At 37.4% G+C, this 24,429-nt stretch overlaps 1 pseudogene; it reads right to left on the minus strand.

Annotated features, from left to right (window-relative positions):
• Positions 1-7,184: 7,184 nt before the first annotated feature.
• Positions 7,185-21,547, minus strand: LOC130136801 ((-)-germacrene D synthase-like; annotated as a pseudogene).
• Between the last annotated feature and the right edge of the window lie 2,882 nt (positions 21,548-24,429).

Below are 24,429 nucleotides of genomic sequence, written 5' to 3' on the forward strand. Positions count from 1 at the left end.
TGTGGACCAATACAACCACCAAGTGGACCGTTTCGATATTTTATGGTACTAGTGGACGCATCCTGTAGATGGTTCCATGTTTGTTTATTATCTACGCGCAATGTCACCTTTGCACGTTTACTTGCGCAGATTATAAAGCTCCGGGCACAATTCCCTGATTATCCAATTAAAAGCATAAGGATGGATAATGCTGGTGAATTTACATCAAAGAGTTTTCATACGTATTGTACTTCACTCGGAATCGAGGTCGAGCACCCGGTCGCATATGTTCATACTCAAAATGGATTGGCAGAATCATTGATTAAACATATCCAAATCATTGCTCGCACTCTATTATTGAGAACGAATCTCAACGATACAGCATGGGGTCATGCAGTTTTGCATGCGGCAACCCTAATAAGATTGCGCCCCACTACTAGTCTCTTACAATCTCCCCTTCAAATGGTTCTTGGTTATGAACCTGATATTTCACATTTATGCACCTTTGGTTGTGCAGTGCAGGTGCCTGTAGCACCGCCAAAAAGAATGAAAATGGGTCCCCAACTCCGTTTGGGCATTTATGTTGGGTTTAATTCACCGTTCATCATTAGGTTCTTGGAACCAACTCATCGGTGATCTTTTTCGCCGTATTCGTAGATTGTCATTTCAATGAGACTATGTTTCCATCGATTGGGACACCTAAAACCGACATGGCGTGAAGCAAAACGCTTAAGGTTTTCTCCTGGAATGAGAAAAAATTATCTCAATTAGACCCAAGAACTCCTGAGTGTGAAAACGAGATGCAGCGCATAATCCATTTACAAGCTATAGCCAATAGACTTCCTGACGCATTTAATGATGCTACTAAGGTAACGAAGTCTCATATTCCATTTGCAAATGCTCCAACTAGGATAGCTGTTCTCGAAGGACAAGCTAAAATGGATCAAAATCCCCCACATTTGAAGCGTGGTAGACCGATAGATCAAAAGACACTGTTCCTCGAAAACGAAGGGGAAAGAATCAGGAATCCGCTCCAGAAGAGCCCGGTGTTGTGCTTACTCCTAAAGAGCTTAATGCCCCTGAAGAGGCACAAACCCATGAAAAGATCACCAACCTTAGGAATACTGAGAATTCCATTACATATTGTAATGAGATTTGGGATTGGAATGAAATCATCATTGATGATGTTTTTGCATTCTCAGTTGCTCATAAAATTATGGATGATGATTGTGAGCCGCAATCTATTATTGAATGTCGTCAAAGGCAAGATTGGTCTAAGTGGGAGGAAGCAATTAAGGCTGAATTAGCTTCCCTAGCTAAACGAGAGGTTTTTGGACCCATAACTCGCATCCCCGATAATGTGAAGCCCGTTGGATATAAATGGGTATTTATCCGGAAACGAAATGAGAAAAACGAGGTTGTCAGGTATAAAGCCCGACTCGTTGCCCAAGGATTCTCCCCGAGACCTATATTCACCGTGATGGATATGATTACATTTTTTTTCTCATTAGTCCGGTACTCTCCGAAAGATTGGAAATGCGTCTTATGGACGTTGTGACGGCATATCTATATGGCTCATTAGACTCGGATATTTATATGAAAATTCCCGAGGGATTCAAAATGCCTGATGCATGCACTCCCCGCAACTTATTCTCAATAAAATTGCAAAGATCTTTGTGCGGGTTAAAGCAATCCGGTCGCATGTGGTATCAACGCCTAAGTGAGTACCTAATTAAGGAAAGGTACAAGAATGATCCTATCTGCCCATGCGTGTTTATTAAGAAATCAGAAACCGGATTTGCTATTGTAGTAGTTTATGTCGACGATATAAATTTAATTGGAACTCCAGAAGAGTTAGCTAAAACTGCTGAGTATTTGAAAAAGGAATTTGAAGTTAAAGATTTGGGTAAAACCAAACTTTGTCTTGGTCTAGAGCTTGAGCATAAAGCAAATGGAAGAATCGTCCATCAATCAGCATACATTGAAAGATTACTTAAACGCTTCAACATGGACAATGCTCACCCATTGAGCACTCCTATGGTTGTAAGGTCTCTAGATCCTCAAAAGGATCCGTTTCGTCCTAAAGAATCTAATGAAGAGATACTTGGTCCTGAAGTACCATATCTCAATACAATTGGGACTTTGATGTACTTGGCACAATGTACGAGACCAGATATCGCTTTTGCGGTAAATTTATTGGCACGTTTTAGTTCTGAGCCAACTCGGAGACACTGGAATGGAGTTAAACATATTTTTCGTTATCTCCGAGGAACCATAGATTTGGGATTATATTATTCCAAGGATTCCCCTACCTTTGGTTTAGTTGGATATGCTGATGCTGGATATAGATCTAATCCACATAAAGCTCGCTCTCAAATTGGTTATTTATTTTATTATAATGGCACCGCCATTTCTTGGCGTTCTACGAAGCAATCGCTAGTAGCTACATCTTCCAACCACTCTGAGATTATTGCTTTATATGAAGCTGGAAGAGAGTGTGTTTGGTTAAGATCCGTTATAACACATATTCACAATTCTTGTTGCTTAACACCGGTTACAAATTCTCCCACTATAATTTATAAAGATAATGCTGCTTGTGTTGCACAAGTTAGGGGAGGATATATCAAAGGTGATAGGACCAAGCATATCTCGCCGAAATTTTTCTATACTCACGAACTCCAAGAAAGTCGACAAATTGATGTTAAGCTGATTCAATCCATAAACAATCTTGCAGATCTTTTTACCAAATCATTGCCAACGTCAACTTTTGAGAAATTAGTATATGGCATTGGTATGTGGCGAGTTCATAAGATGCAAGATTAACTAGCCCCAGCAGTGGCTATATAGCTCAAATTGAGGGGGAGATATTGTGAACTATGCATTGCACTCTTTTTCCCTTTTGTCCGGTTTTTGTCCCATTGGGTTTTTCCGGCTTAAGGTTTTTAATGAGGCAATTAATGCATCCATAAAAGGGAGAGATCATAAAATTTGTGCCCTGTACTCTTTTTCCCTTTTGTCCGGTTTTTGTCCCACTGGGTTTTTCCGGCTTAAGGTTTTTAATGAGGCAGTATCATTCAATGCACATTCATGAATACAATGAATATTCAAGGGGGAGTTTTATGAAATACATGAATGAATATTCATTATATTCAATGTACCTATTTTGGTACATTCGTAACCTACATACATAAATGAATATTCAATGTACCTATTATGGCACATTCGTAACCTACATTCTACGTATGAATGCCCATCTCCCTATTCAATATATATATATTCAATACATTGACATTAATGATATGTGCATCCTTGTTTCCTTATAAATAGGAGCTTATTTTTGGTCTTTGGGTAAGAAATCAGATCAAAAGAAGAGAATAAAAGAGGAAAATATACAGTGAAAATAAAATTTCTCCTCTGACTTTCTCTACCATCTTTGGTGTTTATCTACTTTCTCTACTTAATCTCTCTCTATTCTCTCTATTATATTCTTGCAGCGCAATATTTTACAACAACGTTCTGTTTGTTTCGCAGAAAATGTGACATTTCTAGAAAGTCATTTTCCAAGAAAATAAAAATATTTTCCGGTGTTTAGCTGAAACCTGAAAATGAATTAGGAAATATTTTTCGTCACTTTGTATGAAAAATATGGTTTGATTTTCCTCCATGCACTCATTTTGATAAATTTTATTTTTTTTATTTTAAAAAATATAATATTTAATTTTCTTTTAATTTTTTCTTTTTTAAAAAAATCGAATTTTTAATTAGTTTTTCTTTTTTCTTTTCTTTTTCCTTCTTCTTCAACCGGCCTCCGGACATTGCGACGCCAAAGAACCTAGCAAAGCTCGAGCTCGGCCGATTTGGCGAGGCCCTCAGCTTAGCCTCGCCTAGGCCAACGCTAGATCAATGAGGCTCGAGCCTCGGCCTTGCTAGGTCAGCGAACTCGAGCCTTGCTAAGCTGGCGAGCTCATCCGTCGCCCGGGTCGAATAAGAAGGGAAAAGAAAAGAAAATTTATATATTTTTTAAAAATATATTTTAATAAGACTAAAGAGGGAGTATGTTGGAAATGGGTTGGATATGGGTTTTAAACTCAACCCATTTAGACCCATTTTCTATAGGCTTTACATTTTCAAACCCATTTAAGATAGGCCATTCAAAATTGTAGTGATCCATATATGATCCATTTAGTTTTTAAATGGGGCATATATGGGTTTAAGACCCATTTTGACCGGTCTACAACTGAGTATAGCAAAGGCTTTTTCTTAAAATTCGTATATTTTACAAAAAATGAATAATTTTAAATTATTTTTTAAAATAATTATTTACATATTTTAAAATAATTAATAAAAAATATTTTCATTGCTTACGAACATGTTAAGATATGAATGAAAAATATTCCATAGTTTATATATTAACATTTTCGTAGAGCGATAAAAATATATTTATTCATTCATTTCAAAAGTTTAAATAAGCGATCATTTTTAAAAAATATATTTTTTTTAATTATTCAATTATCGTGAAACAAATATAGCGTTAATTGTTAATATTTTTTTAGTGGCCAAAAAAAAATCCCCAATGTTTTTTTTTTCTCTCAAGCTCTCCATCATCTTCTTCCTCCCCTCCTTTTTTCTGGGTATTGATTTTTCCCTCGTTTCTTTGAGCGCCACACACATGCAAGAGAGCTCCTTCTCAATCCCTCCCCATATAAGCATAGTATCTGACCGATATGCTAGGTTTACTTCACAATTTTGGAGTGGATTTCAACAAGTCATGGAAACTAAGCTACACTTTAGTACATGGAGAATTAGATCGACAAATTTACATGGAGCAAAGTCAATCCAATCCGGTCCCCTAGCCTACAATCCGGTATAAGCAATGATTTTAACAGCATCAAATACGAAGAACAAAGAAGTATTCGAACAAAGAAGGAAGGATGGCAATTATCATATTTCTCGTGTATTTGATATGATATAATTATAAACTGAATAATATAAAAATTATCATATTCGGTGTTGGAAAACTATCCGTAAAATATGGGATAAGTCCGGATAGATTTGGATAAAAACTCAAATAATCTATTTAGGCATTAGGGTTGGATAATATGCTTCCCTCCTTGGATATGATGCATAAATAAAAAATAAGAAGGAAAAAACAGAGGATGGATTCGTCTATTATTCTAGTGCCCTACAGTAGTAGTTGTGCTTCGTTGTTCCGTGCGCCTCTTAAGTTTGGTCGTGTGATCTCTCTCTTTGTTAAGGCTGTCGCAACTTTCAGACCGTGTTAGATAGGTTTAATTGAGCAGTAATTAGGTTTTCTTATATTCATTTGGCCTTTTGCTGGTATAATCATTAAATTTGTCGCACTTGGATTCACATAAATTCATCATTCCATCCCGACCCCATTCGTGTATTCTGTGGCTGAGCGTGAAACCACAAAGCAATCTCGATCACTCTCCAATCATTTTTGGTTTGAATACCGTTTTCGTCAACAGTAGTAAACTAGTATTGATGCATATATATTTTCTATTGTATAATCTTGGACAAATATCCTAGAAAAATTTCTCCTTTTTGGTATATTTGTCCACAATCCTCAGCATGTACATAATATGGTTAAATAATATTACCTCAATGGACAAAAACTCGGGTACTTTATAGTGTTATTACCTTAATGGCAGAGCATAAACATAATTTATTGGGACGAATTTCCAGGTAATCACACTAATCTTATAATTGAACTATAACTCGCACGAACCGTGAGATTTCAATAAATTTAATTTTTGCCGACAAGCTTTATCATGCTTTCACTGGGTCCTTGTAATTTTTAGAGGGTTAATACCACGAAAAACCCCAAACTAGTACACATGTGACAAATTTACCTCAAACTAATTTTTTGACTACCAAAAACCTCAAACTGGTACACTTGTGATAAATTTACCCCAAACTAATTTTTTGATCACTAAAAACCCTAAACTGGTATATTTGTTACAAATTTACCCTTCATTAAATTAGATTAATACCACAAAAAATCACAAATTGGTAAATCTATGACAAACAGAAGGGTAAAACCCCAAATTGGTACTCTTGTCAACTGCCACGTGTCATCTAACTTAAAAATTTAACCGTAAAAATTAACGGAAGTTAATTGAGGGTAAATTTGTTTTAGGTGTACCAGTTTGGGGTTTTTGGTTGTCAAAAAATTAGTTTAAGATAAATTTGTCATAAGTGTACAAATTTTGGGTTTTCTTGGTTAATCCTTTTTTTAAAATACAGTGGCACGACCTCTAGAGCAGCTTTTTTATTCTTTCTTAATGGTCTCAACAAAAGAAATTGGTAAATTATGTTAATAAATGTCTCGATAGTATTTTCTGGGACAGCTTAATAAGAAATTTTCGATTGTCCAAGTGTTGATTACATATATCATAAGAAAAATCAAAGCATTGACAATTAAATTCCGTTTATCTGTTACTTAATGAAGGCATAAACTTGCTCAACAAAATAAGAGAAATTATCGCTATGATTTTACTATAAAAACTTCCAAGAATTTTTATAAGCATTTTTAGGGGACAAGTCCCGCATCCAAGGTAGATCAATGTTGAGTAAAAAAGGAAAAAACGTGGTCAGATCTGCTCTACAAAACCAATTTTTTTGTCGTAACTTGCTGACAAAGGTGATCAAATTTACAATGATTAAAAAATTTACGATGAGTAAAGAAAATTACTGACACGTAATTTTGCAACCTAAAAAAAATTTATGAACAATTAGATAATCGATTAACAATAACATGAAAAAATTTAATATTAACTTAGGTTGATTAATATTTTCTGGAATATTACTAACCAAAGGACTTGAGCTCGTACTGCCATCAATGAGATCTCATGTCCTCTAAATAAAAGTTACGATACGAAAGAATATTTTATAGATAAATTACTATTGGTGAAGATAATTAGGTGTGCCATAGAAAAGTTAGAATCCATTGGGTTAGGTAAATTATATATATATATTTTTGGGGAGTATTACAAACCATAAGATCCATAGAACTTAAGAGGATAAAAGGGACATCATGAACTTTGTTACGCACGTAAATCTTCAAGGTATATACTAGTAACAGTATTTTCCCTCATGCTAAGAAATGCAGAGAGTTCAAAGGCACGATCGATAGACCATTTATTTTCAATAACACATTGGTGTCACTACATTTCGTTCGAACTTCATATCGACAAGGGACTAACGAAGAGCAATATGCTATGATCTTTGAGCTTGGTCTTAGAACGTGTGTAATGATCTCCGTCGGTGTATAACACATCTATCACCTGCGAGAGATTGAGAATTGGCATGAGCACCGGTGGTGGGACTGCGGTCGGACGAAGGAACTCTTTATTGATATCCTTCCACGCATCATCTACTCGTTTTTGGAGTTCCTCCTCAGCTTCCTGCTCCAAGATGGCATTTTCTTTCATCAGCAACTCCACCAAATATGCCACGTGCCCCCTCTTTTGCTCCAACTGTATGTCGACGACATCGATGTGATTAGGTCAATATCGTTTTCTGATTGAATGGTGGTCGATCTAATTTAATTTAGATTATTGGAGGATTATTATGTTTTTTATTATACCTGGTGAGAAGCAATGTCATCCATGAACCTACATATGATTTGTGAAGCCTTCAAAATCTTGCAGTCACCAAGCGACAATTCAAAAGCATCTTTTGTGACCACATCGCCCATACCTACGAATGTTGTGATCGATAGTGCTTCATAGCCTGTCGTTAATAATGCAAGGGGCATGTATTCCTCCATTGTTGGTGTGTAGCCGAGATGGAACCATTTGGCTTCGCGAAAGTACCATCTCGCTTGCTTCTTCATCTGAGAAATTAAACATAAACAAGAGGGAAAATGACTCAAATGGTCCATGAATTTTAGCTCGATGTGCAACGTGGTCCATAAACTTATAATTTGTTCGATGTGGTCCCTCAACTGTAGTCCAATATGGAATGTGGTCCTTGGACTTTTAATTTATTTAGTATGGTCCTTGGACTTTTGATACATATTCATTCTAGTCCCTGAACTATATGAAAATATTCAATGTTATCTCTAACCTTGAATTAATGGAAGGACTATATTGAATATGTTCAAGTTCAGGGACTAAGTTAAATATGTATAAAAAAATTCAGGAACCAAATTGAACAAATTGAAAGTTTAGGAATCACATTGTACATTGAGCTAAAATTCATAAACCGCATTAAACAAATTAAAAGTTTAGGGACCATTTGCACATTAGACCAAAATTGAGAGATTAGTTGTGTCATTATCCCTAAACAAGAATTTTGGGATCCTAAGAAAAAATTGCTATTAATGCATGCAAAATGTACCGATGATGCTTACGGCTTCTTTGGCATAGACGAGGCGGTACGATCTTCCTTTTGTGGCCAGTTTATTCCCGATTTCATCATAGAGATCGAGAAGCTCCTTATAATGAGCTTGTATATACTCTGGTAGTCCATCCATGGCATCGACATCCCACCTGAATTCGAGTCCTAAAAAATGACTCACTTACTACTCTACACGTACTCGGTCAAATTCAGAAATTTGAGAAAGAGAAAGTGGGTTACATACTTCTCAATTGCCTTGGTGTAGAGTACAAGTTCTTCCAATGTGCCATAGGCGTCATAGATATCGTCGAGAATGGAAACCAGGGCAATTACCCTAGTTAGTATATCTCTGGCCACGGCAAACTCCGGTTGGAAATAAGCGCCCACCATCCAGAAGAACAACACCACAATCTTGTCTCTAGAGAATGGGAACTTCCTCACAACATCTATATCCTTTCACCACCAATGAATAAATGAATATGAGCGCTATTGAAAGTACGTTAGCCCGATGAATTTGCATAGTTTAAACTCATTTTTTCACTTGTAAAGGACTTTCAAAAGCACTGTCTAGAAGGGTAAATCCAAACCAGACAAGTAAACCTTTGGAAAACACAGCCAGAGAAAGCTGTAGCTTGGGCATTGTTAAAACATAACCTAGAAGCTAATTTTAGATTATAACTATCATGTGAAGTTAGTTGACCTTGTAATCTTGCCGATTTCCTTCTGGTGTTGCTCTTGCAGCAAGTTGAAATCTAGCTTAGCCAACGCGAGCAAGACCTCGTCATGCGAAGGCTCCTCTTGGTAGAGTGAAATATAATGCCTCGCCTTGAGTCTCGGCAGCCCCTTGCGAAGTGGCTGATTTAGGGCATGACTCGCTTGTTTCGCGAGACTAGTGCTTACTTTTGTTTCATCGATCGATTCGAGGTGAGTTATAGCAAAAGGAAGTGCTTCTTCTAGAAGAGCATCGCCATGGCACCTTAAATGGCAAGCTTCATGTAGGCTCAACAATCCACGCACATCTATGATGAGTGATTCCCTGAATTTGCCTTCACTGTCCTTGAATTTGTTAAAGACCTGTGTGCGACCAACCCACATGGGACAAAAGACAATCGATTAGAAATTAGGAAAGCGATACTCCTAGTTATATTATGGGTATATTATTGGATTGGTTCACTAAGTTTAAGATTTACCCGATGAGATATTGAAACCTTGTTGTCGCAACAATCGAAACATAAGAGCAACCATGTGAAGGTCATCTCCCATAAAATCTCCATGATCGGGTTGAGAGTAACTTTTGTGGATTTGTTCTAATTGCTCATCAATTTCTCGTTCAAAATGGTAGTCAATTCCCAAACGTTGAATCTCATCAATCAAGTGAAGCATTTGTGAAGGCTTATCCACGACATCAGTCAGCATCTTCCTCTCCTTTCCTTTCAATTCCTCGACTTGTTCCTCCACTCTTCCAAGGAATTTGAACTTCTGCAAATTTATAATCCGCTATTCTTAAAAAAAAAAAAAAAACTCAAAGGCAAGCGAAGTTACTGTGAAAAATAATAATCATGTTTTCTTGGTTACAAAAACATAAAAAAAAATTTGAAAACAAGGCAAATTGGGCATACTGAAAACTCAATACGACTAGCATATATTCTCAGAAAAGTGAATTAATGATAAAAGACCGAATCATTTCATTTTGAAACTTTCGAGGAGACGATAACATTATTCTCTAAAATTGAATAATCGATGACCAAATCATTTTATAAAGGTGGAGTAGTACAAATGATGTTTTTGAAGGAGGGACTGTTGCATACGTCGGGTGCATACAATATAGTTTAAACTCGTTAAACATGACCCTGTTTGGCATAATCAAACTCTTGATGCAGCATACCTAATTCAAATGATTTGTAGCTAAATGAAATGTGCTTTACGCAGCGATGCAAGAGAAAGTGTTTGGCAGCCAAAACGATATTGATCCACTTCATTCGCCAAGAGAATGAACTTCACTTCACTGGAAGAACAAAAACCACCATCTCGCTCATTCCTTTCTTCGTTGCTACCTTTTTCTTTCCAAAGATGGGTTTCTTTTTTTTCTTTTTAAGTGATGGGGTGGAGTCGTATAAGAACCCTTTTTTTTTTTTAACCTAGGATTCCCGAGAACAACTCCTAGATCAATTAAGGATCACACGTAGAAAATTGATAGGTTCGGATAAGGTAGTAGAATTGATAGAGAAATTCATAGACCTAGGTGGGATAGTCGAATTGATAAAGAGGATGGAGATCAAAACAAAAGCCGAATGCCCGAGAAAGCAAAGATAGAATCAAAAGTAAAATCAACCAAGTTCGTTTGTTGATGCTTCTCTTGAATGGACAGTGGAATTATGGTGGAAATGATCAAGCCAACCATATAGTTCTGCTGCTAAGACTTGGTCCTAAACCAACGCAACTAGAACCATGTATCCGCATTCTCTTTCTCCCGGATGGAAAGGCTAAGTGACAAAAGTAAACGAGGAAGAAAACTTTTTTCTCGCTCAATCCCTTCATTGTTCTACCACTTCTTACTAGCAGTTCTTTCTTTACACTTGAAGACAACCCATTATTTTTCACAAACATGAAGAGTCAGAGTTCACAAATGTTGAGAGCTTTCAGGGAGAAGAACGGCTCAAAGCAGTCCAAAGCAGCCCTACTTTCACCATTATTGCCCTACGTTCACATATAGTGTAATTGGCACCTTCACAACATGTAAATATACCTTTTTCCATTTAACTGCAATTGCAAAAGTTTTCTGGTTATACATTTTTGTACATGGAACATGTATAATGGGTGACTTGCATAGTGATAGAAGATGAGAGTTTCCCGATAATTAACCAATTTATCAAGCAATATTGGGATCGATGGTGCTCAACAATCTAAGAATTATGGTGCATTTGTTTCACTAAAAAATTTATAATAAAGGAAAATAAATTCTATGTAAATCGTTTTCAAGGAAGATGGTTATTTTTCATTTGTTTTGTGGTTTAGGGAAAATGATTTCCTTCTTACTAAAAGGGAAAATTGTTTTCACCCAATGTAAGCTTATTGTTTTTGGTCAATGGAAAACGTGTTTCCATAGATCAATTAATTTTCACCGTCATCCAAATACCGAAAAGTCGGAAAATAATTTTCCGGAAACAATTGTCTTTCAAACAAACGGACCTTTAGTTCTTGATGCCATCACTTGTCGTGAACACTGATGTAGCTAGCAAGGATCACCTAGAAGGGGGTGAATAGGTGATCTAAAACAATTTTAATAATTTATGCGGAAACAAAGTAAATCACAGAAGAGTCTGAATAAAATTCAGATTCAAGACAGATTATATAGACGGTGCTCTTGATGTGCAGAATGTAAAGTAAGAGATAAGGGATAGAGAATCTGCACACAAGTTTATAGTGGTTCGGCTTATAGCAAGCCTACGTCCACTCTCCCACGCTTCAGACCTACCGGCTGGATTTCACTATGTAATCAAGAGGAATTACAACTTCTGAGTGTTAACACTCTTGTGTATGATAGGACTCTCTATCTCACACAATCACTCTTACAAAGTGTCCCTCAAGATCTTAATGTTTTGCTCGTAACGACAAGAGAAATGTTTGGAGTATACTCGGACTTTGGACTTGATGATTCTTGATTCCGTACTTCCTTCGTGCTCGTTGATCTCCTTAAATACTCCTCTACTTCCAAACTAGCCGTTGGGATGCCTTTGAGAGGATCATCTTCCAATCTTCACATTGGACAAATTTGTATAGAAAGGATTGAGTAGCCGTTGGATAACAGATTCTGAATCCCGCTGATTCTGGTCGCCCATACAATCAGAATCTTGGTTTCCATAAGTAGAGATATGTCCGTTGTAATGCATTCCTGTCGTGATGTTTGATTGTCAATCAATTTGATTAAGATTGAGACAATCAGAACATTCCTTCTGTGAAATCCATGCCAGATCACTAGCTGTTGTGTTATGTTCTGAATTCTGCGTCTGTATCAGAAGAACTTCTGCGTCTGCGTCTAAAGAATTTCTGCGTCTGAATAATTTCTTCGTCTGCATCTTCATCTGAATAACTTCTGCTTCTGCATTTGAATAACTTCTGCGTCTGAATCTCAGAACTTCGATTATGTGGGTCTTCAAAAACATACTTGACAAGTTTGTAAAGTCTCGAATAACTTTCTTCCGAGCTTCGAATATACAGACTGGAATAAAATTGTTCGTAATAAGTATCGAGTTACAATAACATAGAAGGTTTTGTCATCTTCAAAATCAATAGGAGTTTTCCTCAACAATCTCCCCCTTTTTGATGGTGACAAAACTTTCTTGCAGTTTGAATTATTTTGAAAATGAATAAACATATTAAGCTCATGAAACACAGATTGAAAGAGCAAACTCTGTTGATATCTGTGTCTTTCTTCCTTTGAATATAACCTGCAAATCTGCACATAATTTCACATAATTTCTCCCCCTTTTTGTCATCAGCAAAAAGATAATAATAGAGATAATAAGGTACTGAGATTTAACTAATCAACCAGTCTAACAATAAGTATGAGATATATTACAGACCAATTGAAAGAAAAATGTGGAGAGAAATGTTGAAAAACAGGCTATTTTTTAGGAGTACGAATCAGTTGAAAATTTTTCAATATTGAGACAGCCTCCTCAATCTTTGAACTGCATTGACTGATGGCCTTATCCATGTTGGATGAGCACATAGTAATGGCTTCCTCTAATGCTGCTTTATCTGCTGCTGCCTGTAGTTGTTGAGCCTTGGTATTTTCCTCAACAATGTTCTGTAGATTCTGCAGATGTTGTTCTAGAGCAGCTTGCTTATCTTTAATCTCAAACAGAATAGAGATGATGTTCTGATTTTCGGATGGCTGACCTTGGACATTATCTTCCTCAGACTGATTGTACTCTGTTGCTGATTCTGGAGGAATCTCCCCTTGAACAGGTGATGGATCTTCAGAAGCATGTTCTGCATGAATTGATTCTGAAACCTTGGGATCTGGTTCAGGAACATGTTCTGAGCCTCCTGTTTCAAAGTGTTCAGCTTCTGCTTCATCATTTTCATCTTGCAGAAGAATTTTACGCTTTTTGCTGTACACTTTTATTGGGGTAGGAGAATCAGGCTGTTTGTTGGCTGAACTTGTTCTTTTTCTTTGCTCCTTTTCTTTCTGAACTTTCTTGCCAACAGATTTTGCCTCTGACTTTTCAGCCTCTTTTCCTTTTACTCTTTCCCTCATATCTTCAAATTTCTTCATTTTGGAGAGCATTCGTTCTCCAACAAACATACGAGGAAGCATAGTTTCTTGCAACTCACCAGGAATAGATAGATTTAGAAACATGAAGATTCGAGAGATTAAAGCTCCATATGGCAAATGACCCTTATCCTTCTGTAATGCTCTGTACATATGGAATATGATGAGGTGAGGGAGAGAAAAGGATTGACCTGTCAAGATAGCCCATATGAGCTTGATTTCTGATTTTGATAGATCAGTTTTTGAGGCATCCTTAGGCTTCAAATAGTTTATTATGATCTTATGTAAGATCACAGATCGTCTGGATAAGTCAGAATAGGAGAGATGTCGCTTTGATCCTTGAGCAAAATTCGGATTTTCAGAAGCTACCTGAGAAGCCTCTTCAAGATTTACTGCCAATGGAGTAAAATTGGAGTGTGTGGCTCCAATTATCCTTGCCAACTCATGTGCCTTTAAATCAACCTTCTTGTCACCAACAAGAACCGTATCCAATTTGGTGACGGAATTGAAAGATTGGAATAGAAGTAGGCGAGTTAATTCAAAGATAAGTATTGGCAGATTGAAGACAAAATTCATAAATCCCTAACTTCTCAAACAGGTGCTGTACAGAAATGCCAGCCTTCTCCAGGTATTCGAAATCCACAGTTCTATTGTTCATTACTCCTCTAGCAAGTAACACCTTGTAGCACATATGATGCGCAGTGCTTCTGAACAAGCTTCCTGTTCCAGGCAAACCAGATGCTATTCCCACCTTTATCTCAAAAGTCTCAAAAAATCGTGCATCATCATCAGGAACAACAAATTTTGAAGCACTAGTGGATTTAGGGCTTACATGGACCGATTTCTTTTCAGAAGGAGTTGAAGCTTCTCCAACCTTTTCTTTGCCCTTTCTGGAGGAAGTATCTTGTGGGGTAGAACGGGTTGGAACTTGTCCAGATTTAGTGCAGTAATCATAATAGGTTTTCACAAGGTGAGTTTCAGAATGAAGATCGTTGTCTTTCAGACAAGCACAAAGAGCCGACTCAGAGGCATTGAACCGTTTCAACCTTTGATAGTGTTCCCACACACGTTTAATGCTTTTGAACCGAAAATCAGTTTTACCGAGATGATTTTGGAGGAGACGATCGGCCGAGGTGTTGACGCTGCCGGTGGTGCACGGGATGATCGGATTCCCGAGTCCGAAACTTCCAAATATTCCGGCGGTGCGATGGATTTTGAGTCTTGATTAAGAATACGAGAAGATCTTCTATGGACCACCATCTTGATCGGCATTATGATCACCTTTGGAGACGAAAGTTTCGATCTTTGGATGAAGAAGAGGAGAGTCTCTGAATATCGGAAGGGTTTTGAGAGAGAAAGATCGTACTGATAGGGTTTTGAAAAGAGAAGGACGGGTTTAAAAAGGAGGTGGATAATTTTTGGAAAGAAAAGTTACTTTTAGAAAATAAAAAGATATCCCAAGCAAGTAGAAAGAAAATATAGTTTTTGAAGCTTAACCAAACAAGATGATATCATAACAATATATTAAGCACAATTTATCAGATAAATTAGAATACATACCTGATTTGCTTCCAAAAATAACGATTATAAAAATATCCTGTCAAACATGCCAAAAATATACTCGCCAAAATTTGAATAAGGAACATACCTTTCTTTTGTGAGTCTGAAAAATGTTCAGACTGAGAATACTTGAGTCTGAAAAATTCCTGTCTATCAAACACTTCAAGAAAATGGATAAATAATGCATAGTTTTTTTTTGGTAAGGATAAATAATGCATAGTTTGTCTCTTATGAATTCAAATGAAGATTTATCAAGAGATTTTTATAAATATATCAGCTAATTGATTCTTAGAATCAATAAATTGAATATTTACATCACCATTTTGAACATGATCTCGAATAAAGTAATGCTTGATTTCAATATGCTTAGCTCGAGAATGAAGAATTGGGTTCTTTGTCAAATTGATTGCACTTGTGTTGTCACATTTGATTGCAACACTTGATTCTTCAATATCAAAGTCTTGTAATTCTTGCTTCATCCACGTAACTGTGTACACAGAACTTCCCAATGCTACATATTCTCGCCTTTGTAGAAAGTGCAACTGTATTCTGCTTCTTTGAGTATCAGGATACCAACATATTCCCAAGCAGTTGACATGTACCTGAAGTACTTTTCCTATCCACTTTACATCCAGCTAAATCAGCATCAGAATATCCAGTAAGAGTAAAATCTGAATCTTTGGAATACCAAAGACCTAACATTGGATATGTTCCAATGTATTTGATTATTCTCTTTACTGCAGAAAAATGAGATTCCCTTGGGTCTGATTGAAATCTCGCACACATACAGACACTAAAAAGAATGTCAGGTCGAGATGCAGTTAGATACAATAGTGAACCTATCATGCTTCTATATACCTTCTGATCAACCTTTTTACCATTTTCATCTTTGTCCAGTTTGGATGAATGAGACATGGGAATGTCTGTCTTCTTGCAATTCTGTAATCCAAACTTCTTGATAATCTCCTTTGCATACTTCTCTTGGCAAATGAATGTACCATTTTTGGTTTGTTTCACTTGAAGGCCAAGAAAGAATGATAATTCTCCCATCATACTCATCTCGAACTCGTTCTGCATATTCTTTGAGAATTCCTTGCAAAGCAATTCGTTAGAGGATCCAAAGATTATATCATCAACATAAATTTGAACAAGTAGGAAATCCTTACCCTTTTTCTTAACAAATAAAGTTGTATCAACCTTACCTTTGGTAAAACCATTTTGTAGAAGGAAGTTACTTAACCTTTCGTACCAAGCTCTGGGTGCTTGTTTTAGACCGTAAAGAGCCTTTTTGAGTCTGTAGACATAATCAATCTTTCTAGGTTCTTCGAAACCTGGTGGTTATTCCACATATACTTCTTCTTTGATATATCCATTCAGAAAAGCACTTTTCACGTCCATCTGAAACAATTTAAAGTTATGGAAACAAGCATAAGCTAATAGTAGCCGAATGGCTTCTAACCTTGCAACCGGTGCATATGTTTCATCATAATCTATGCCTTCTTCTTGAGAATAGCCTTTTGCAACCAGTCTTGCTTTGTTTCTTGTAGCTTTCCCTTTGTCATCCAGTTTATTTTTGAATACCCATTTTGTTCCAATGACTGGATAATTTTTGGGTCTTGGCACAAGCTTCCAAACTTTATTGATTCTGAACTGCTGAAGTTCTTCCTGCATAGCATCGATCCAGCTTTCATCTGATAAAGCTTCACCAACTTCTTTTGGTTCTATTTCTGATATCAACGCCAAGTTGCTGATGTTTTCTTTGTGTTTAGATCTTGTCTTGATGCCATCTTCAATTTCTCCAATGATGAGGTTCTTCGGATGACTGGATTTATGTTTCCAGTTTTTATCAAATCTTTCCTTCTGAAAATCTGCAGACTCTGAACTTTCCAGTTGAGTCTGTATTATATCTTCTTTTCCTTCTTTTCCTTCTGATACTGATTGTTGATGATCTTCTGATAGATCTTGAATGTTGGGAGATGGTTCAGATTCATCTCTGTGAGTCTGAATATTTTCTTCAAACCTTACATTCATTGATTCTTCAACAGTCTGAGAGTTCTTGTTGAAGACTCTGTATGCTTTACTTGAAGTAGAATATCCAAGAAAAAATCCTTCATCTGCTTTCTCATCAAACTTACCAGTGCGGTCATTTGGATTTTTCAGAATAAAGCATTTACAACCAAACACACGAAAATATGAAATGTTGGGCTTTCTACCTTTGTAAAGCTCATAGGGGGTTTTCTCAAGAATGGGTCTGAGAAAAACTCTGTTAATGAAATAACATGCTGTAAAAACTGCATCTGCCCAGAAATGAAAAGGAATTTTGCTTTCAATCAACAGAGTTCTTGCCATTTCTTGCAAAGAACGATTTTTCCTCTCCACAACACCATTTTGTTCTGGTGTATAAGGAGTAGAAAAATTGTGTTGAAAGCCATTTTCCTCACAAAAATCTAAAAAACTTTGATTTTCAAATTCTCCCCCATGATCAGTTTTAATGCAGGAAATGGAATAGCCCTTTTCATTCTGAACTCTTTTTGTAAATTTTGAAAAATATGAAAATGCTTCATTTTTATGAGCAAGAAAGAACACCCAAGTAAATCTTATGAAGTCATCAACAATGACTAAACAATATTTCTTACCACCAATACTCTGTGTTCTGGTTGGTCCAAATAGATCCATATGAAGAAGCTGCAAGGCACGATTAGTAGAAACATGATGTATAGTCTTGAAAGAGCTCCTTACTTGCTTTCCTAGTGTACAGGCATTGCATAACTCTATTTTCTTGTATTTCAAATCTGGTAGACCTCGAACCAACTTCTTGTTTGAGATCTTTGAGATTTGTTTCATACTGATATGCCCCAATCTTCTGTGCCATAGATCTTCATCCTCTTTGATTGAGATCAAGCAATGAGTGGAGTTTGGATTGACATCTAGAAGATAGATATTGCCATATCTTCTTCCTGTAAATGTTTGAGAAGAATCTTTGCTTGTCCCTGAGCATGTATCTTCTTGAAAGTTGATTCTGAAACCTGTATCACATAGTTGGCTTATGCTTATCAGATTGTAGTTGAGTCCTTTCACCAAAGAGACATCATTGATCGTAAGTCCTCCAATTTCAACTGTTCCTTTGCCAATAATTTTTCCTTTGGTATTTCCTCCAAAGGAAACTTTTCCACCATTCAGACTGTGTAGATCAGCGAATATGCTTGGATCTCCTGTCATATGTCTAGAGCATCCACTGTCTAGGTACCACTTCCTTTTTCTCTTTGTGGTAACCTGCAAAAATCACAACATCTCAAGTTTTCTTTGGTACCCAAATTTGTTTGGGTCCTTGAGTATTAGTATACGCTGTCTTAACAAAATCTCTTCTAACAGGTCTCCAGACCTTAGGACATTCATTCTCAAAATGTTGTGGATCTCCACATTTTGAGCACCTGAGTGCACTTCGGCCAACAGGTTTTACAAAATTCCTTTTGAAATGATTTTTATAAGCTTGTCGAGGAGGTCTTTGTTTTAATCTCTCCTTGACCTTTGGAAAATCAATCAAGCTATCACTTTCCTTCACAAATCCGAGACCAGATTTGTTGTAGTAAGGAATTTGGATAGAAAGGATATGCTTCAAGGTTTCTGAACCCTTTGAAAACTTTGAAGTAATTTCTGAAACTTGCTTTTTCAAAACCGCATTTTCTTTGGAAAGAAAATCTCGACTTTCCTTGACTTGATGAAATTCTTTTTGAAGGAAATCGATTTTTTCTTTTTGTGAAACATCCTGCTGCCTCAGTGATGAAATTTCCTTTTTCAAAGAAGAGATGCATTTAAGAGCAGTCTTGAATTCAAAGCATAATTCATCAATGTAATTTGATACTTCAATAGGCATGTCAGAATGTTTTACCTCAATCTCCACTTTGGGATCAGAATCAGAATCTGAATCTGAGTCTGACTTAGCCATTAGACAGAAATTTGAGATATCTTCATCACTGTCTTCACACTCGTGTCACTCCGGGTTTCTGCTTTTAAGGCCTTCTTTGCTTTCTCAAACTTGGTCTTCTTTTTCAGAAGTGGACAATTTGGCTTGATATGTCCACGTTTCTTACAGTGAAAGCATATAACATCTTTCGATCTCTCGGTTTCATCGAAAGATTTCTTCTTCTCAAAAGGCTTCTTATCTCTGAGGTTTCTTCCTTTGATCTTCATTTTCTTATACTTCTTTATAAAGAGAGCTAGTTCTTCATCATCAACGTCTTCATCTTCAGAATCTGCATCAGAATCAATGTTAGTCTTTAAAGCAATTGATTTGTTACCTTTGGATTCAATCTCCTCATTCCTTTTCTCAGTCTCATATGATTGAAGAGTTCCAATTAACTCATTCACTGATAGAGGCTTGATCCTTTGTGTTTCTCGAAGAGATGTTTTGATGTTATCCCACTGATTTGTCAGTCCTCTCAGAAGTTTGTTGACTTTCATTGCATCCGGAACTGGTTGTCCTTGATAAGCAAGACCGTTTACTATATCAGTAAACCTGTCATACAAATCAGCAATTGATTCTCCAGGCTTCATTTTGAAGGATTCATATTGTCCAAGCAAAAGATTGATTTGAGTTTCCTTGGCTCGATCTGTTCCTTCATAAGTGACAAGGAGAGTATCCCAGATTTCTTTAGCTGATTCACAAGCAGCAATTTTTTTATATTCAATAGGAGATAAAGCACAATAGAGAGAATAAATTGCTTTGGAATCTAAGGTTTCTCTTTTGGATATCTCAGTTTGAGATAATGGAGGATCTGTTGCTATGCTTGCTTCTGCCTTTTCTTTTGAATCGGAAGATCTTGGATTGACTCTCTCGATGATGACATCCCATTGCATGTGATCAATTGACTTTATGAATGCCTTCATCTTATTCTTCCAGACACTATATTCCTTGCCATCGAAATATGGTGGTCTATTGTTGCTCTGTCCTTCAATGAGCCCTGGAGCACCATAGCTAGCCATATAAATCGTTAGCTCAGAAGTAAGACACTTCAATAAATGAGCAACCTGCTCTGATACCAGTTGATGTAGCTAGCAAGGATCACCTAGAGGGGGGTGAATAGGTGATCTAAAACAATTTTAATAATTTATGCGGAAACAAAGTAAATCACAGAAGAGTCTGAATAAAATTCAGATTCAAGACAGATTATATAGACGGTGCTCTTGATGTGCAGAATGTAAAGTAAGAGATAAGGGATAGAGAATCTGCACACAAGTTTATAGTGGTTCGGCTTATAGCAAGCCTACGTCCACTCTCCCACGCTTACAGCCTACCGGCTGGATTTCACTATGTAATCAAGAGGAATTACAACTTCTGAGTGTTAACACTCTTGTGTATGATAGGATTCTCTATCTCACACAATCACTCTTACAAAGTGTCCCTCAAGATCTTAATGTTTTGCTCAGAACGACAAGAGAAATGTTTGGAGTATACTCAGACTTTGGACTTGATGATTCTTGATTCTGTACTTCCTTCTGCTGCTCGTTGATCTCCTTAAATACTCCTCTACTTCCAAACTAGCCGTTGGACAGCTTTCAGAGGATCATCTTCCAATCTTCACATTGGACAAATTTGTATAGAAAGGATTGAGTAGCCGTTGGATAACAGATTCTGAATCCCGCTGATTCTGGTCGCTCATACAATCAGAATCTTGGTTTCCATAAGTAGAGATATGTCCGTTGTAATGCATTCCTGTCGTGATGTTTGATTGTCAATCAATTTGATTGAGATTGAGACAATCAGAACATTCCTTCTGTGAAATCCATGCCAGATCACTAGCTGTTGTGTTATGTTCTGAATTCTGCGTCTGAAGAAATTCTGCGTCTGTATCAGAAGAACTTCTGCGTCTGTGTCTGAAGAATTTCTGCGTCTGAATAATTTCTTCGTCTGCATCTTCATCTAAATAACTTCTGCTTCTGCATTTGAATAACTTCTGCGTCTGAATCTCAGAAATTCGATTATGTGGGTCTTCAAAAACATACTTGACAGTTTGTAAAGTCTGAATAACTTTCTTCTGAGCTTCCAGAATATACAGACCTGGAATAAAATTGTTCAGAATAAGTATCAGAGTTACAATAACATAGAAGGTTTTGTCATCTTCAAAATCAATAGGAGTTTTTCTTAACAAACACAAGCACTTTTATTAATTCTAAAATACGCAATTGCCTGAAAACAAGGAAGAAGACAAGGGAAGAATTACTAACCATTGAGTTGGAGGGTGAAGCATATTTGAGGAAGTAATCGCTCCATATGCTCTCGTGAAATTCCGCACACCGCCGTTCGACCCCGCCGCTTCTCCCTTTACTCAGAGGAGAAGATGGAATTGCTGAAAACTGAACCAACATGTTCCCCGCCATTATTGTGCTTTGTTTGTGGATGTCGGACGGCTACGCAAATTGAAGACTGAGGAGAGGCTTTCGCTGCATTGCAGAACAACACTTGATGGGTATTTAGAGGCAGCATGTTCATAGCCACCTTGTTACTTGGATTTATTTTTTAGAGCATACCCATCACATTTTAATGAACGATGACACGAGTGAGATTATTTCGTAAGAAAAGAAGATATTCCTTATAACATTATTAATCCTAGCCATCCCGCCTTCATTCAACAACCGATATTAGTAAAATTCAAATGTAGTATAGAAAGTTTTAATTTTCTATCGGAATAACTCACCAAAGCTTATTTCTTATGAGGCGATGGATTTTGTCTCTTCCATGATTAGATCTAGGGTCCTCTATCGGGGAGCTTGCATACGTTCGTTTATATTATGCGATAATTAGCTCTTTGTAACAGCTGATTCTATTCATAAAACGCACGAAGCATATCATTTTCGACTTATACTTCTAGTCACAGCATTCCTCTATTCTTCTAAGGGGCTTGGGATTAGATACTTCTTCTTCTTGGTGCCATAGAGTGGAAAGATGTCACGCTCCGAATCCCGGCGAGCGCACGACACCCCAAGCTCGGTCGAAATAGTGTGACGTCCTAGGACGCATCGCCGACCCAATCGATTCACTAACGATCATACATGCATGCGGAAGCGAACTATAACACCCTATCAACATTACAAATAACTCGGGGCAGCCAAGGAGACAACAGGAATACTCATCAACCAAACAACTTTCATAAACACATTGTTAACCCAAGTTCGGTACAGTTTACAAACCCAACTTAAGGGCGACTTTCCACCAACTGCACATACAAAAGGATCGGGTTAACCTAAACTCCTCTATAGCAAGGTATCCAAAAGCGGAAAGTTCATCCCACGCCCACATCACCCTTGGTCGTCGATCCTTACGTGATGTCTAATCGTCACTCCAAACTTGAAAATGTTTAACCACGGAGGGGTGAGATAACTCAGCAAGTAAACTCCCTAAACCTCGTTTAGGAGAATACGTTGCTTCCGGATTGTCCTAAACATACAAGTCTACCATAACAAACGTGCCATAACACAATCACAAGCATTCTTACCTGGCTTAGACACACGTATATGCCACAACGATACATCAACCATATCACATAACCAAAGTATGTAATAAGAATTCACAAGCATCAATGCATCACAGTAGCGCGTGTCTCGATTATAAGGCAAAACCCACTTGGGCACGTCCCATACCATGCCTAGCAGTTTTTACCCCATAATCAAGCACTATGCATCATACATATCCAGATTTTTCATAACCCGCGTAAGCACGCATCAGGTCCAAAAACTAGCCATCGATTTCTGACCCACGTAAACATGCCTCAGGTCCAACAACACTTCTAAAGCCCGCGTCAAAACGCCTCAGGCTCAGTGTCTCTAGTCCGCGTAAACGAACACGCCTCAGGCACAACATCATCTCCCTTTTTATAACACAACCCGCGTAACACGCATCAGGTTGAACAACACTTCTATAGCCCGCGTCAAAACGCCTCAGGGTCAGTGTCTCTAGCCCGCGTAACATGCCTCAGGCGCAACACCATCTCCTTTTTATGGCACAACCCGCGTAAAACACATCAGGTTGGCGGTCTTCCGGTATAACCGAGCATCGTCCCGCGTAACACGCCTCAAGACAGGTTCAATTCCCCGCATAAAACGCCTTAAGGATTATGTGATCACACGAGCACACTGCACACCATATTTTATCTGTACCCCGCGTAAAATGCCTCAGGGCTTGTAGTGATCACTCATACCATGCAATGCATTCACTTCGCGTGTTAATCACACCACATGCTCACATAATGCATGTCAACTCAATCACAACACATGATCACCACCAAATCATCCTCGGTCTCAACAACATCAATCATCACAAATCAGCCAATCAATCAACATGGACATCGAGTATTCAACATCAATTCACACGTACATAAGCACCATTCTGCCACTAGACCAATCAATCCGCACACACACACGCCGAATTAGCCACATTCCCTTCCCCGCACAAGGTCACAATTAGGTAATCACCCACTGCCCTTGAATCAGCGCATACATCACATATTCAAGCATCAATTCCTTTCACAAGGGTAGCAACTATTCAACCTCGACACCCCCACCATTCCGCTCATAAAAATGAACATCCATAGAATTGGGGTAAATCTGGGCAGATTACACAGTGACCGAAATCCCATCAAACTAAATAGTAAATGAACTCCAAAAATTTTGAATTTTGACTATGTCATAGAAAACATCTTGATAAACATTTCTTATGAAGAACATGAATTTCGGTTCAATCTACAACCATGCCTTTTCGTCCCTCGAAACCATACCAGAATCAGTTCGCTCTAACAGACTGTTTTGTCCTCAAAATACATTTCTTTCAACACCAAAATCACCTTGAAAAGCTTTGAAATTTTTATATGTCATAGAAAGAAAAGTCTTCAATAAATTTTGTGAAGGAATTTTATTGAAAATAGATCTGAAAAATTTTATAAAAATTCGGAAATACAAGAAGGTCGGGATGAACAGTATTCCGGGCAGTTGTAAGACAGTCTGAAAATGGGTTTTCATGCGACCCAAATGACCTCCAAAAATTTCAAATTTAAAATATGTTGAACGTCAAGTTGTTAGGAACAACTTTCATGAAGAACACCACCCAAGATTCGACCTCCAAGAGTCTCCACAAAAATAGTAAACCGAGAGGGTACAGTAACCGCGAATCAGAAATTCACCTCAAATTTCAAAGATCCGAGCCTTAGTTGATATCCACCGAATTTCAATCCACAAAACTCACTCCACAATGCTCA

This window comes from Syzygium oleosum, unplaced genomic scaffold (genome assembly GCF_021117445.2).
Source record: "Syzygium oleosum isolate NSW1041296 unplaced genomic scaffold, Sole_v2.1 Sole_v2.50, whole genome shotgun sequence".
Classification (NCBI taxonomy): domain Eukaryota; kingdom Viridiplantae; phylum Streptophyta; class Magnoliopsida; order Myrtales; family Myrtaceae; genus Syzygium; species Syzygium oleosum.